The sequence below is a fragment of the Salvelinus namaycush genome, unplaced genomic scaffold, assembly GCF_016432855.1.
Source record: "Salvelinus namaycush isolate Seneca unplaced genomic scaffold, SaNama_1.0 Scaffold300, whole genome shotgun sequence".
Lineage (NCBI taxonomy): Eukaryota > Metazoa > Chordata > Actinopteri > Salmoniformes > Salmonidae > Salvelinus > Salvelinus namaycush.
Window position 1 is genome coordinate 88404 of NW_024059898.1, and position 15240 is coordinate 103643.

Below are 15240 nucleotides of genomic sequence, written 5' to 3' on the forward strand. Positions count from 1 at the left end.
ATGTTTCATATTGTACTGAATGCATTGCCAAAGTTATATGGCATTCAAGTTGATTTCCATGCACTTGTAATATGAACTTAGGCTACAGTACTTTATGTTTCTTTATAGATTTAGCCCACATTAAAAAATACTAAAGTTTACTATGGAATACTACAGTACTTACTGTAGACTCCTGTAGTAAACTGTAGTATAATGTAGAATACTATACTACACACTAATATCCCTCGATCATGTGAACAACTTAGTATATAATTTTGCAGTATACTGTAGAATACTATAGTAAATACTACAGTATTATCCCCAAAAAACATTGTAGTAAATACTATATTTAGTATTAGTCCGCAAAAACACATTTTTTGAAATACTACAGTATTTCATTTGCATTTACCCTGCCCATTCCTCTCACCATATCCCAATTTGTGAGAAACCTACAAGCCAAGTATAGTTGAAGTCGGAAGTTTACATACACTTATGTTGGAGTCATTAAAACTCGTTTTTCAACCACTCTACAAATTTCTTGTTAACAAACTATAGTTTTGGCAAGTCGTTTAGGACATTTACTTTGTGCATGACACAAGTAATTTTTCCAACAATTGTTTACAGGCAGATTATTTCACTTAGAATTCACTGTATCACAATTCCAGTGGGTCAGAAGTTTACATACACTAAGTTGACTGTGCCTTTAAACAGCTTGGAAAATTCCATAAACTGATTTTGTGGCTTTAGAAGCTTCTGATAGGCTAATTGACATCATTTGAGTCAATTGGAGGTGTACCTGTGGATGTATTTCAAGGCATACCTTCAAACTCAGTGCCTCTTTGCTTGACATCATGGGAAAATAAAAAGAAATCAGCCAAGACCTCAGAAAAAAAAATTGTAGACCTCCACAAGTCTGGTTCATCCTTGGGAGCAATTTCCAAACACCTGAAGGTACCACGTTCATCTGTACGGACAATAGTATGCAAGTATAAATACCATGGGAATTGTGAAAAACTGAGTTTAAATGTATTTGGCTAAGGTGTATGTAAACTTCCGACTTCAACTGTATATACCATATTCCATACAGGTTATAAAAAAGAGCAGAAGCTCTGAACTCTCCGTTCAGAGCCCAGTCCTACCTACCTACAGGTTATAGAAAATTTGCTCTCTTCATATTTCTCCAGTAGGTTTCCTCAAGGAGAAAGCCCCCCCCCCCCCCCCCCCCCCTTCTATGTCCCCAAAAGCACTACAGTAAATCATGCAGTATACTACAGTCCACAAAAGCACTACAGTAATTACTATAGTATATACTACTTTTTTTTTACCACAGTATCAGTCCGCAAAAACACCACAGCAAATACCACAATAAAGTCCGCAAAAACACTATAGTGATTTTTATAGTAATCCTAACATAGTATATAGTCCACTATAGTATTTTTTCATGTGGGAGTGGGTGGGAAAGTAATAGTGGGTGGTTGGGTTGGGTTGGAACATCTTGTTTATAGAATTCTAATTTCTGAAATGTTCTCATGCATCATAGATTTGATCATTGTGTGAAATTCACACCAATATTGTAATTTATTAACAGGACATGATCGTGGAAATTTGCTAATTCTTTTGATTTTGAATTAGATTTACAAATAAAATGTGTTATAATGTATTCATTTACATTACCAGTCAAAAGTTTTAGAACACCTACTCATTCAAGGGTTTTTCTTTATTTTACTATTTTCTACATTATAGAATAATAGTGAAGACATCAAAACTATGAAATAACAAATATGGAATCATGTAGTAACAAAAAAAGTGATTCTTCAAAGTAGCCATTCTTTGCCTTAATGACAGCTTTGCACACGCTTGGCATTCTCTCAACCAGCTTCGTGAGGTAGTCACCTGCAATGCATTTCAATTAACTGGTGTGCCTTCTTAAAAGTGAATTTGTGGAATTTCTTTCCTTCTTAATACGTTTGAGCCAATCAGTTGTGTTGTGACAAGGTAGGGGGGTATACAGTAGATAAAAGACCAAGTCCATATTATGGCAAGAAACAACGGTTTTATAGTCTTTAAGGTCAGTCAAAACGGAACATTTCAAGAACTTTGAAAGTTTCTTCAAGTGCAGTCATAAAAACTATCGTGCGCAATGATGAAACTGGCTCTCATGAGGACCGCCACAGGAAAGGAAGACCCAAAGTCACCTCTGCTGCAGAGGATAAATTCATTAGAGTTACCAGCCTCAGAAATTGCAGCCCAAATAAATGCTTCACAGAGTTCAAGTAACATACACATCTCAACATCAACTGTTTTCTGAGGAGACTCCGTGAATCAGGCCTTCATGGTCGAATTGCTGCAAAGAAACCACTACTAAAGGACACCAATAATAAGAAGAGACTTGCTTGGGCCAAGAAACACGAGCAATAGACGTTAGACCGGTTGAAATTTGTCCTTTGGTCTGGAGTCCAAATTTGAGATTTTTGGTTCCATACGCTGTGTCTTTGTGAGACGCAGAGTAGGTGAACGGATGATCTCCGCATGTGTATTTCCCATCGTAAAGCATGGAGGAGGAGGTGTGATGGTGTGGGGGTGCTTTGCTGGGGACACTGTCTGTGATTTATTTAGAATTCAAGGCGCACTTAACCAGCATGGCTACCACAGCATTCTGCAGCGTTACGCCATCCCATCTGGTTTGCACTTAGTGGGATATATCATTTGTTTTTCAACAGGACAATGACCCAAAACACACCTCCAGGCTGTGTAAGGGCTATTTGACCAAGAAGGAGAGTGATGGAGTGCTGCATCAGATGACCTGGCCTCCACAATCCCCCGACATCAACCAAATTGAGATTGTTTGGGATGAGTCAGACCGCGGAGTGAAGGAAAAGGAGTCAACAAATGCTCAGCATATGTGGGAACGCCTTCAAGACTGTTGGAAAAGCATTCCAGGTGAAGCTGGTTGAGAGAATGCCAAGAGTGTGCAAAGCTGTAATCAAGGCATATGGTGGCTATTTAAAGAATCTCAAATATAAAATATATTTTGATTTGTTTAACGCTTTTTTTTGGTTACTACATGATTCCATGTGTTATTTCATGTCTTCACTATTATTCTGCAATGTAGAAAATAGTAAAAAAGAAAGAAAAACCCTTGAATGAGTAGGTGTTCTAAAACTTTTGACCGGTAGTTTATGTGTGATTTATTTTATATACAGTAGATGCGTATGCACATGTTCTAAATTGTATGTCCTCACTTTGAAGAACTGACTCCACGCTGAGCACATTTTATAATTTATGCCCTGATCTATGGAAGTACACAATGTGCTGGACGAGACCTAGTGCAAGCTGTCATTACCAGCGTTGAGCCCTGTTAGTGTCCCTGAACATGCCTTATGTAGGGCAGCACTTTACCATGTGCATCTATGTAGCCTGGCTGGGTAATCATCATACCAGGAGAATGGCACTAGCAGTCAGGTCAAATGAGATTTCTGAGGGGCTCCTTAGGATGTGTGTGTTGGCTCTAAACACCCTGTCTCAAACATCATACTCTACTATACACTTCAGCTTCTTTTACAAATCCTCTGGTTCATATTGTGGTTAATTTCCTTTGTGCCTATAAGCCTCTCCGTGTGACCTACAGATGTGAAGAGATTTAAGTACCCCAGCAATGTTAAGTCTTACTGAGTCAGACCCCATCCACACAGTGAGAAAAAAAACTCCCTTCAACTGTCATTTGATCAATCAACAATTAATAATAGGACTTTTCATCCAGTTTCAGCTGCTTATAACAGACATACAAATTAATCACCAATCAGAGATGCACAAAAGCTCTTCGTAGTGACAATAGGATCAGCTGTGCAACAAATTTGAAGCAGGGTTTATTGGTTGGTGTGGAATGCTATTTGGCATCACAGAGAAAAGATGGTTAGAGTGATTGATAAATCGGTGTAAAGCCTAATTTACCACTTCCCAAAAATTTAAAAAAAATAAAATTCTATCAAATACATTAATAATTCCTTATTAATCAAGCAAAATATCCTATAAATCAACTTCAATTTCCTATCAATCGAACAATAAGATTGATTGACAAGGGGACATGGGTTTGTGTTTGCAGTGTGGGCACCTTCCTCTGCTCAGGCGTTGCTGACGCATGCCAGATCTTACAACGCTTGCATAGCTATTTTACGTATCAGCTAACCCCATCATATGTTGTAGCAATCTGGTTCCCGACTGGCACAGTCGATGATGTGGCACGCAACCATTGGTTGATGGATGCAACGTCTGAGCAGGGGAAGGCGACCTGTGTCTGTGCTCAGTAGTCAGACATGTAATCAATCTTATTGTTTCGTTGGCAGGAGGCCTTTTGTTGGTTTTATAGTCTTTAGTTTGGACATGCCTGTAGTTTCCCTTTTGTACATATTTATGTTTCCTCACCATGTGAACAAATAATAGTCTGCTTTGACTGACCAACCAAGAGGTGAAGATAGACAGAGCTGGCCCTGGACCACGTTTAGGTTGCTGTGTCCTAGGGCACATGTATCTTCAACACCTAGGCGCATACGCTGATTTCTCACATAAATGCACACATTCATTCAGGTTACAGACCATGTAACTAGGCCTAGGACCCCTACACAAAGCGAGTGCAACAATATTCGTAGGCTAGTTATTGGTTTCGTAGCAAACTAATAACTGGCCTACCTAACAAACCTTCCTCTCCCAGCTGTCTCCCATCTTCTCTGGCCACTTTCACCCCATTAAGGATCCTCTTTTCCAACCTAAGAGCAAGCTGACCCACACTTGAGCTAGAGCTCAGGAAAACTCTATCCCGCTCCAAACAGATGTCTGGAAACAAATCACACACACTCTATCCCAGGGTTGTGAAATTATACAATGAGTTGGAAAACAAACGTGCACAACCAAATATCGGTTGGTTGGCCATTGATATTCAAAACTTTCTCCCAAAATATTTTTCTTTGCCCAGAACTTTGTTATTATTCTGGAAAGCCGTTGAACAGGATTTTCTTTTTCTTTTTGAGAAAATAAGAGAATTGAGAAAATCAAGAAGATGTCCTCTGCCAGTTTAAGCTAACTGGAGGAACTAGTAAGTGCCAACAATGTGGTGTTTTGGCACTCCCTGAAACTCCCAGAGGGCTGAACGGTAAACTGGGGGACTGTGCTACAGCCAAGGATGACTGGGTGTCAGCTGGAAGAGCAAGAAGACCCTACAGATACAGTCAACTCCAAAATTATTTGGCAAAAAAAATACTATCAAAAACTGTTGAGGGCCTACCGAGTGGCGCGGTGGTCTAAGGCACTGCATCGCAGTGCTAGCTGTGCCGCTAGAGATTCTGGGTGCGAGTCCAAGCTCTGTCGCAGCCGGCCGCGACCGGGAGACCCATGGGGCGGAACACAATTGCCCAGCTTCGTCCGGGTTAGGGGAGGGTTTGGCCGGCAGGGATGTCCTTGTCCCATCGTGCACTAGCAACTCCTGTGGCGGGCCGGGCGCAGTGCACACTGACACGGTCGCCAGGCGTACGGTGTTTCCTCCGACACATTGGTGCGGCTGGCTTCCGGGTTAAGTGGGCATTGTGTCAAGAAGCAGTGCGGCTTGGTTGGGTTGTTTCAAGGACGCACGGCTCTCGACCTTCGCCTCTCCCGAGTCCGTACGGGAGTTGCAGTGATTTTTTTATTTTATTTTTTTGTTAAACAAAATATATTTCCTGAGCAATTGTATTAGTACAAAATGATATAATTTTAAAATGTTTGTTGAGCGTATAAAATAGCTCAGTATTTATATAATTTATTTTATACAGTCTTGTTTGCTCATCTTTATCAAGGATGTCAATCATTTTTGAGGTGACTCTATGTCACACCTCTATGTTCAATGCCTGACTGGGGGGTGGTGGACTCTGTAGGGGGGCATAGATGTACAGCACCTCCTAGGCTCCATCTTAAATATCAACACATGAATCAACACGTGTATACACTCAGATAGACACTAGGTCACTGTCCTTTACAGTCAAGGGAGGGTCCTACTACTTACAGTGTTTAGCACCCATCAAGATTGATTGACAGACACTCGGCACACATGTTCTTAGTGGGAACCTCCAGGCATGAAACACACATAAGTTCATCTTTCAGTGTTTGCTGTCTGTATTATTAAGCCGTCAACGCAAAGGAGAACATGCGCCCATCTGACTCCTCCTACCTTCCTGATGAGATAAATAAAAGCCATTCAATTGCAGCGTGTCAATTAGCCTGTTGTTGCTGTCAGGGATGACCTTTTCTTTATGGCCCTGGCCAGCACTGAGGCCTCTCATCTGTCTGACCGCTCGGTCCAGCCACAGCCCCAATGACCAGCCACATCTCTGCAGGAGAGGAGACCAAACCCGATTACAAACACTGATCGCCTACAATCTAACCAGACAGGTTTACCCCCGGGTAGGGTTGGAATGGATACGGCAATATTGAGAGAGATGCAGAACAGACTGAGAAAGAGAGAGAGTAGGAGAAAAACAACACCAGACAAGACAACAACAATGTGATTTAATTGATTTGAATTGTGATTAAAATTAAATGGGCTCTGTACATTTTAAAAGGTTAAATCCAATTGAAGGTGGAAATCACAGCTGGCAATCACGGTCTGTCTAACAGCAGGCTTTTAATGAAGCACCCTGGTCCCCATCATTTATCTGGAGGTGTGTGTGTGTGTGTGTGTGTGTGTGTGTGTGTGTGTGTGTGTGTGTGTGTGTGTGTGTGTGTGTGTGTGTGTGTGTGTGTGTGTGTGTGTGTGTGTGTGTGTGTGTGTGTGTGTGTGTGAGAGAACGAGATAGAGAAATTGCATCTGGGTAGTATACACTCTTCATGCATCGTTCTAGGGCAACAGACATCATGTTGACAGTTATCAACTGACAAGTCACAGCTATGATGTAGACCTGTTACTTTTGTCATGACTTTCTCTTATGTATTGTATGTTGAAGTATAGGTTCCATTTCATTGAAGAAAACAATGAGGACCAATATGATCCAGTGACATTTAGACCTCTCCTAGATTCCCAATCCTTCATCTTTTGAATAATTATTTCCCCAGGCTGTGTTATGTTATCAATAACTCTTTACTGAATGAAACATATTAATACTGGATAACGTCATGATCTCCATCTATTGTTCATTGTCAGCTCCTGACTGCACTGCTCTGTAATGTCAACGAGGAGCGTTATTGGTCATATTGGTAAGTTCATCTTTAAAAAAAGTCCCAGATTTTCTAGTTAAATTAAATATTACAATCTAACTGCTATACATGTTGAGTTGAGTCAAAGATACTCTGTGGTTGAGTGAGTAAACCCTTTCTTCTCTAACAGATGTGTGGTTTTAACATGATAAAGTGTATGTAAATACCTCCATCTAGTGGTTAATTTAGAACTGCGCACCTGTTTTTTGTTCTGGCAGTGGACTATGGGAATATCTCAATTGCATACTCTGTGCGTCCTCTTTTCTCTCTCCTCATCTCCTTCTCAAAACCCATTGGATGAGAATGCCAGAGGTCCCGCCTCTCTGACCTTCTCCTCCAATGGGTTTTGAGAAGGAGGCAAGGAGAGAGGACTCGAGGAGTATTCATTTGCGATCTTTCCTATGCCCGCAGTGAACATTGACCAATTAGGAGTCGGGGGTGGAGAATGGCGAGAACAACAATGAACAACATTTTGATCAATGGGTTAGTAACGCTCACATAACATTCAAGTGATGCTCCAGAACTTGTGTATGATTTCAGACAATAGTTTTGAAAGTAGTGCTCACGTTTATGTACTAGAGTACGTCATCCAACTGTGTATTACGTCATCCATTTCGTATGATATGTTGTTGAATTTTTTTTGCAATTCATACATTATGTTAGGAATCCAATTCGTACAATATGTTACAAATTTGTTGTGCTTAAGATCCCAGACTGCATCTTTAACTCAAAGTTGTGACATGGGATTTACACTAAACACCGATTGACATCTAGGCTTACTGTTAATGATGTAGAAGTCCTATTGTTGACCTCTAGGCTTACTGTTAATGATGTAGAAGTCCTATTGTTGACCTCTAGGCTTACTGTTAATGATGTAGAAGTCCTATTGTTGACCTCTAGGCTTACTGTTAATGATGTAGAAGTCCTATTGTTGACCTCTAGGCTTACTGTTAATGATGTAGACGTCCTATTGTTGACCTCTAGGCTTACTGTTAATGATGTAGAAGTCCTATTGTTGACCTCTAGGCTTACTGTTAATGATGTAGACGTCCTATTGTTGACCTCTAGGCTTACTGTTAATGATGTAGACGTCCTATTGTTGACCTCTAGGCTTACTGTTAATGATGTAGACGTCCTATTGTTGACCTCTAGGCTTACTGTTAATGATGTAGAAGTCCTATTGTTGACCTCTAGGCTTACTGTTAATGATGTAGACGTCCTATTGTTGACCTCTAGGCTTACTGTTAATGATGTAGACGTCCTATTGTTGACCTCTAGGCTTACTGTTAATGATGTAGACGTCCTATTGTTGACCTCTAGGCTTACTGTTAATGATGTAGACGTCCTATTGTTGACCTCTAGGCTTACTGTTAATGATGTAGAAGTCCTATTGTTGACCTCTAGGCTTACTGTTAATGATGTAGACGTCCTATTGTTGACCTCTAGGCTTACTGTTAATGATGTAGACGTCCTATTGTTGACCTCTAGGCTTACTGTTAATGATGTAGAAGTCCTATTGTTGACCTCTAGGCTTACTGTTAATGATGTAGACGTCCTATTGTTGACCTCTAGGCTTACTGTTAATGATGTAGACGTCCTATTGTTGACCTCTAGGCTTACTGTTAATGATGTAGACGTCCTATTGTTGACCTCTAGGCTTACTGTTAATGATGTAGAAGTCCTATTGTTGACCTCTAGGCTTACTGTTAATGATGTAGACGTCCTATTGTTGACCTCTAGGCTTACTGTTAATGATGTAGAAGTCCTATTGTTGACCTCTAGGCTTACTGTTACTGATGTAGTCTTATTGGGGGGAAATGCGCTTGACCACTTTGAATAGATTTGCTTGTAGACGTGTGTGTTCAGAACAGTTGTTTTTTAGCCTCACCTCATGGTGAACGTTGCTTGAAGTTTACTTCTCAGTTGGTAGTGTCAGTTGGTAGTGTCAGTTGTATGACGTCATTCCCAGAGTTTGTTTAATCTTGTTAAAGATAAAACAAGCCTTTGTTGTCTAAAAGCAATAGTTTGTTTTAGTATGGGCCCTTCTTTAGACATATCTGTCATGCACAGAATTCATTCAGGATTGTCAAGGTACTGTACTTTGTTATTTATCCAAAAGAGGGCGCTAGACGATGACACAGACAACTAATCAAGAGCTTTTGGGTCTGCCAAATCAAATGTAGAAAGGTGAGTAAAGGTGAGAGTAAATTGTGTCGAGAGTATGCTTTCGTGTGTGATCAATTATCTCCCACACATGGCTTTGCTGCTTGTTCAAAGCTTCTGTTTGCACTCTAACCATAAGTTTACAGTGGCCTTGCTCTAACCCCCTGATCTGCACCACACAGCACACTTTCATAGCTCTGCTCTACCCTGAGGAAATGCCCCACTAGGTCTATACAAGAGATTGTGTAGTGGAGAACTATGTCCAGCAGCTCCTTTAGTCAACTCACTTCCTGCTGTGAATGTCTGTACACAAGCTGACCCCTGTTTACAGGAACTTTTTCCCCATGACTGGGTCACTGTGAGTGGGAGAGTCTGTCCCTGGCTGCTTGGCTGCCTAGTGTTCACTGACGCCGCACTTACCGTACACCAGGGGTGTCAAAGTCATTCCATTGAGGGCCTAGTGTCTGCTGGTTTTTGTTTTTTCCTTTCAATTAAGTCCTAGACAACCAGGTGAGGGGAGTTCCTTACTAATTAGTGACCTCATCAATCAAGTACAAGGAAGGAGCGAAAAACCCGCAGACACTCGGCCCTCCGTGGAATGAGTTTGAAATGTGCCGTACACAGTGAGCAGTGGGCTGAAGCTGGGGTTGTGCCTAGGAGCTGGGGTTGGAGCAGGGGCTGGGACTGGGGCTGGAGCAGGGGCTGGAGCAGGGGCTGGGACTGGAGCAGGGGCTGGAGCAGGGGCTGGGACTGGGGCTGGGACTGGGGTTGGAGCAGGGGCTGGGACTGGGGCTGGAGCAGGGACTCGGGTTGGAGCGGGAGCTGGGACTGGGGCTGGAGCAGGGACTGGGGTTGCAGCGGGAGCTGGGACTGGGGCTGGAGCAGGGGCTGGGACTGGGGCTGGAGCAGGGGCTGGAACTGGGGTTGGAGCGGGAGCTGGGACTGGGGTTGGAGCAGCGGCTGGGACTGGGGCTGGAGCAGGGGCTGGGACTGGGGTTGGAGCAGGGACTGGGGTTGGAGCAGGGGCTGGGACTAGGGTTGGAGCAGCGGCTGAGACTGGGGCTGGAGCAGGGGCTGGGACTGGGGTTGGAGCAGCGGCTGGGGCTGGGGCTGGAGCAGGGGCTGGGACTGGGGTTGGAGCAGCGGCTGAGACTGGGGCTGGAGCAGGGGCTGGGACTGGGGCTGGAGCAGCGGCTGGGACTGGGGCTGGAGCAGGGGCTGGGACTGGGGTTGGAGCAGCGGCTGAGACTGGGGCTGGAGCAGGGGCTGGGACTGGGGCTGGAGCAGCGGCTGGAACTGGGGCTGGAGCAGGGGCTGGAGCAGCGGCTGGGACTGGGGCTGGAGCAGTGGCTGGGACTGGGGCTGGAGCAGGGGCTGGGACTGTGGCTGGAGGAGGGGCTGGGACTGTGGCTGGAGCAGGAGCTGGGACTGGGGTTGGAGCAGCGGCTGGGGCTGGAGCAGGGGCTGGGACTGGGGTTGGAGCAGCGGCTGGGACTGGGGCTGGAGCAGGGGCTGGGACTGGGGCTGGAGCAGCGGCTGGGACTGGGGCTGGAGCAGGGGCTGGGACTGGGGTTGGAGCAGGGACTGGGGTTGGAGCAGGGGCTGGGACTAGGGTTGGAGCAGCGGCTGAGACTGGGGCTGGAGCAGGGGCTGGGACTGGGGTTGGAGCAGCGGCTGGGGCTGGAGCAGGGGCTGGGACTGGGGCTGGGACTGGGGTTGGAGCAGCGGCTGAGACTGGGGCTGGAGCAGGGGCTGGGACTGGGGCTGGAGCAGCGGCTGGGACTGGGGCTGGAGCAGGGGCTGGGACTGGGGTTGGAGCAGCGGCTGAGACTGGGGCTGGAGCAGGGGCTGGGACTGGGGCTGGAGCAGCGGCTGGAACTGGGGCTGGAGCAGGGGCTGGGACTGGGGCTGGAGCAGCGGCTGGGACTGGGGCTGGAGCAGTGGCTGGGACTGGGGCTGGGACTGGGGCTGGAGGAGGGGCTGGGACTGTGGCTGGAGCAGGAGCTGGGACTGGGGTTGGAGCAGCGGCTGGGGCTGGAGCAGGGGCTGGGACTGGGGTTGGAGCAGCGGCTGGGACTGGGGCTGGAGCAGGGGCTGGGACTGGGGCTGGAGCAGCGGCTGGGACTGGGGCTGGAGCAGGAGCTGGGACTGGGGTTGGAGCAGCGGCTGGGACTGGGGCTGGAGCAGGGGCTGGGACTGGGACTGGGGCTGGAGCAGCGGCTGGGACTGGGGCTGGAGCAGGGGCTGGGACTGGGGTTGGAGCAGCGGCTGAGACTGGGGCTGGAGCAGGGGCTGGAGCAGCGGCTGGAACTGGGGCTGGAGCGGAGCTGGGGCTGGAGCAGGGGCTGGGACTGGGGCTGGAGCAGGGGCTGGGACTGGGGCTGGAGCAGGGGCTGGGACTGGGGTTGGAGCAGGGGCTGGGACTGGGGCTGGAGCAGCGGCTGGGACTGGGGCTGGAGCAGCGGCTGGGACTGGGGCTGGAGCAGGGGCTGGAGGAGGGGCTGGGACTGTGGCTGGGGCTGGGGCTTGGGTTAGGGCTTGGCAGGCTGAGGCTAGGCAGTCCGGGGCAAAGCCTTATATGGCCTTTCACTGGCATCCCGGTGGCAATTACACTCCAAGACAGGCATGGTAAATGCAACGTAGGCGAGTAGTTAGGAAAAATCTCTCCTCTACTACGTCAAAGGCTTCTGTCAGTGGAGACTGGAGAGAGAGAGAGTCTGTGTGAAGAACTGGGAAATGTTTGATGGGGAGCTGGGGAGACACAGAGGTGACAATTAGTTTAGAGGGCTGGGTAATACTACTGAATGAATGAATTGTGAGTAACTAACTTGTTACCATACTGTTCCATGTAATAACTTTATTCCGTTCTGTAAAGTAAAGTGCTACCGAATGTTGTACAAAGGACCACCGCTTTCATTCTGTCACGCCCTGACCATAGTTTGCTTTGTATCTTTTATGTTTTGGTTGGTCAGGGTGTGATCTGAGTGGGCATTCTATGTTGTATGTCTGGTTTGTCTATTTCTATGTGTTTGGCCTGATATGGTTCTCAATCGGAGACAGGTGTTTTGCGTTGTCTCTGATTGGGAACCATATTTAGGTAGCCTGTTTTGTATTGTGGGTTGTGGGTTATTGTCTATATGTTAGTTGCTTGTGTCTGCACTGTTTATATAGCGTCACGTTCGTTTGTTGTTTTGTAAGTTTGTCAAGTGTTCTTCGTTTCTTCTTTAATAAATAGAAGAATGTATTCACTTCACACTGCGCCTTGGTCCTCCTCTCTTTCTCCCGAAGACGATCGTGACAGAATAACCCACCATCAATGGACCAAGCAGCGTGAAATGGAGGAACAGCGCTTTGTGGAGAAATGAACTTGGGAGGAGATTCTGGACGGTAAGGGACCCTGGGCACAGGCTGGTGAATATTGCCGCCCAAAAGCTGAGCTGGAGGCAGCGAAAGCGGAGAGGCGGCTGTATGAGGAGGCTGCACGTAAGCGCGGCTGGAAGCCAGAGAGGCAGCCCCAAAGATTTCTTGGGGGGGGGCACACGGGGACTGTGGCTAAGCCAGGTAGGAGACCTGAGCCAACTCCCCGTGCTTACTGTGGAGAGAGAGCGACCGGGCAGGCACCGCGTTATGCAGAGATGCGCACGGTGTCCCCGGTGTGCAGGCATAGCCCGGTGCGGTACATAACAGCACCTCGTATCGGCCGGGCTAGATTGGGCATCGAGCCAGGTGCCATGAAACCGGCTCTACGCATCTGGTCACCAGTACGTCTCCTTGGGCCGGGGTACATGGCACCAGCCCTACGCATGGTGTCCCCGGTTCGCCAGCACAGCCCAGTGCGGGCTATTCCACCTCGCCGCACTGGCCTGGCTACAGGGAGCATTCAGCCAGGTAGGGTTGGGCAGGCTCGGTGCTCGAGACCTGTAGTGCGCCTCCACGGTCCGGTATATCCGGTGCCTTCTCCACGCACCAGTCCGCCTGTGACAGCCCCTCGCACCAGCCCAGTACCACCAGTGCCTACACCACGCACCAGGCTTCCTGTGCGTCTCCAGAGCCCTGTACGCCCTGTTTCTCCTCCCCGCACTCGCCCGGAGGTGCGTGTCCCCAGCCCAGTACCACCAGTGCCGGCACCACGCACCAGGCTTATAGTGCGTCTCGGCAGTCCAATATGCCCTGTTCCTTCTCCCCGTACTCGCCTTGAGGTGCGTGTCCCCAGCCCGGTACCACCAGTTCCGGCACCACGCACCAGGCCTACAGTGCGCCTCGGCACGCCTGAGCTGCCCGTCTGTCCAGCGCCGCCTGAGCTGCCCGTCTGTCCAGCGCCGCCTGAGCTGCCCGTCTGTCCAGCGCCGCCTGAGCTGCCCGTCTTTCCAGCGCCGCCTGAGCTGCCCATCTGTCCAGCGCCGCCTGAGCTGCCCGTCTGTCCTGAGCCGTTAGAGCCATCCGTCAGTCAGGAGCCGCCAGAGCCGCCCGCCAGTCGGGAGCCGCCAGAGCCGCCCGCCAGTCGGGAGCCGCCAGAGCCGCCCGCCAGTCGGGAGCCGCCAGAGCCGCCTTTCAGTCCGGAGCTGCCCGTCAGTCCGGAGCTGCCTCTCAGTCCTGAGCAACCCCTCAGTCCGGAGCTGCCCCTCAGTCCGGAACTGCCCGTCAGTCCGGAGCTGCCCCTCAGTCCTGAGCTACCCCTCAGTCCGGAGTTGCCCGTCAGTCCGGAGATACCCCTCAGTCCTGAGCTACCCCTCAGTCCTGAGCTACCCCTCAGTCTTGAGCTACCCCTCAGTCCTGAGCTACCCCTCAGTCCGGAGCTGCCCCTCAGTCCGAAGCTGCCCCTCAGTCCGGAGCTGCCCCTCAGTCCGGAGCTGCCCCTCCATCCAGTGGCGCCCTCTAGGATGGTCTTCAGTCCGGGACCCGCTGCAAGGGTCCCCGCTCCAGAGGCGCCACCAAAGCGGGTTATGACTATGGTGGAGTGGGGTCCACGTCCCGCGCCGGAGCCGCCACCGCGGACAGATGCCCACCCAGACCCTCCCCTATAGGTTTAGGTTTGCGGCCGGAGTCCGCACTTTGAGGGGGGGGGGGGGGGGGGGGGTACTGTCACGCCCTGACCATAGTTTGCTTTGTATGTTTTATGTTTTGTTTGGTCAGGGTGTGATCTGAGTGGGCATTCTATGTTGTATGTCTGGTTTGTCTATTTCTATGTGTTTGGCCTGATATGGTTCTCAATCAGAGACAGGTGTTTTGCGTTGTCTCTGATTGGGAACCATATTTAGGTAGCCTGTTTTGTATTGTGGGTTGTGGGTTATTGTCTATGTGTAGTGTTTGTGTCAGCACTAGTTTTCATTAGCTTCACGTTCATCGTTTATTGTTTTGTATTAGTTTGTCAAGTGTTCTTCGTTTTCGTCTTCGTTAAATAAATCAAGTATGTATTCATTTCACGCTGCGCCTTGGTCCTCCTCTCTTCAACGTTACGACGATCGTGACACATTCGGAGTAATTTTTTGTCAATGTATATTTTGCAGACCTGGGTTCAAACACATACAGTATGTATTTGAGTATCTGGTATTAAAAATATGTTCAAATACACAGCCCAAAACAAGTACTTTTATATGAGTATTTTAATGGTTACTTGTAAAAACCAAAAAGTCTGCCAAATTGTATTTGACAGGATTTTCAAATACTTATTTCAAGTACTATTTTGAAATACCTGCATGGGAGTGTATTTGAATCCGTGTATTTGAGTATTTCAAAAACTTTCCAATTGTCTTTCCAAATACATAAACATTTTCAACTAATTGTCTTTTCAAATAAAATATATCTGAATACTTACTTCGAATGTATGTGAAAGTAATTGAGATATTTGAAATAGTATTTGGACCCAGGTCTGATATTTTG

At 47.5% G+C, this 15240-nt stretch overlaps 1 non-coding gene across 1 annotated transcript; it reads left to right on the forward strand.

Moving 5' to 3' along the window:
- The first annotated feature begins 1134 nt into the window (after nucleotides 1-1134).
- On the forward strand, nucleotides 1135-1189 carry LOC120039804. The gene has a single exon (XR_005475503.1). It is a non-coding gene; the product is annotated as a U7 small nuclear RNA (small nuclear RNA).
- Nucleotides 1190-15240: the final 14051 nt, after the last annotated feature.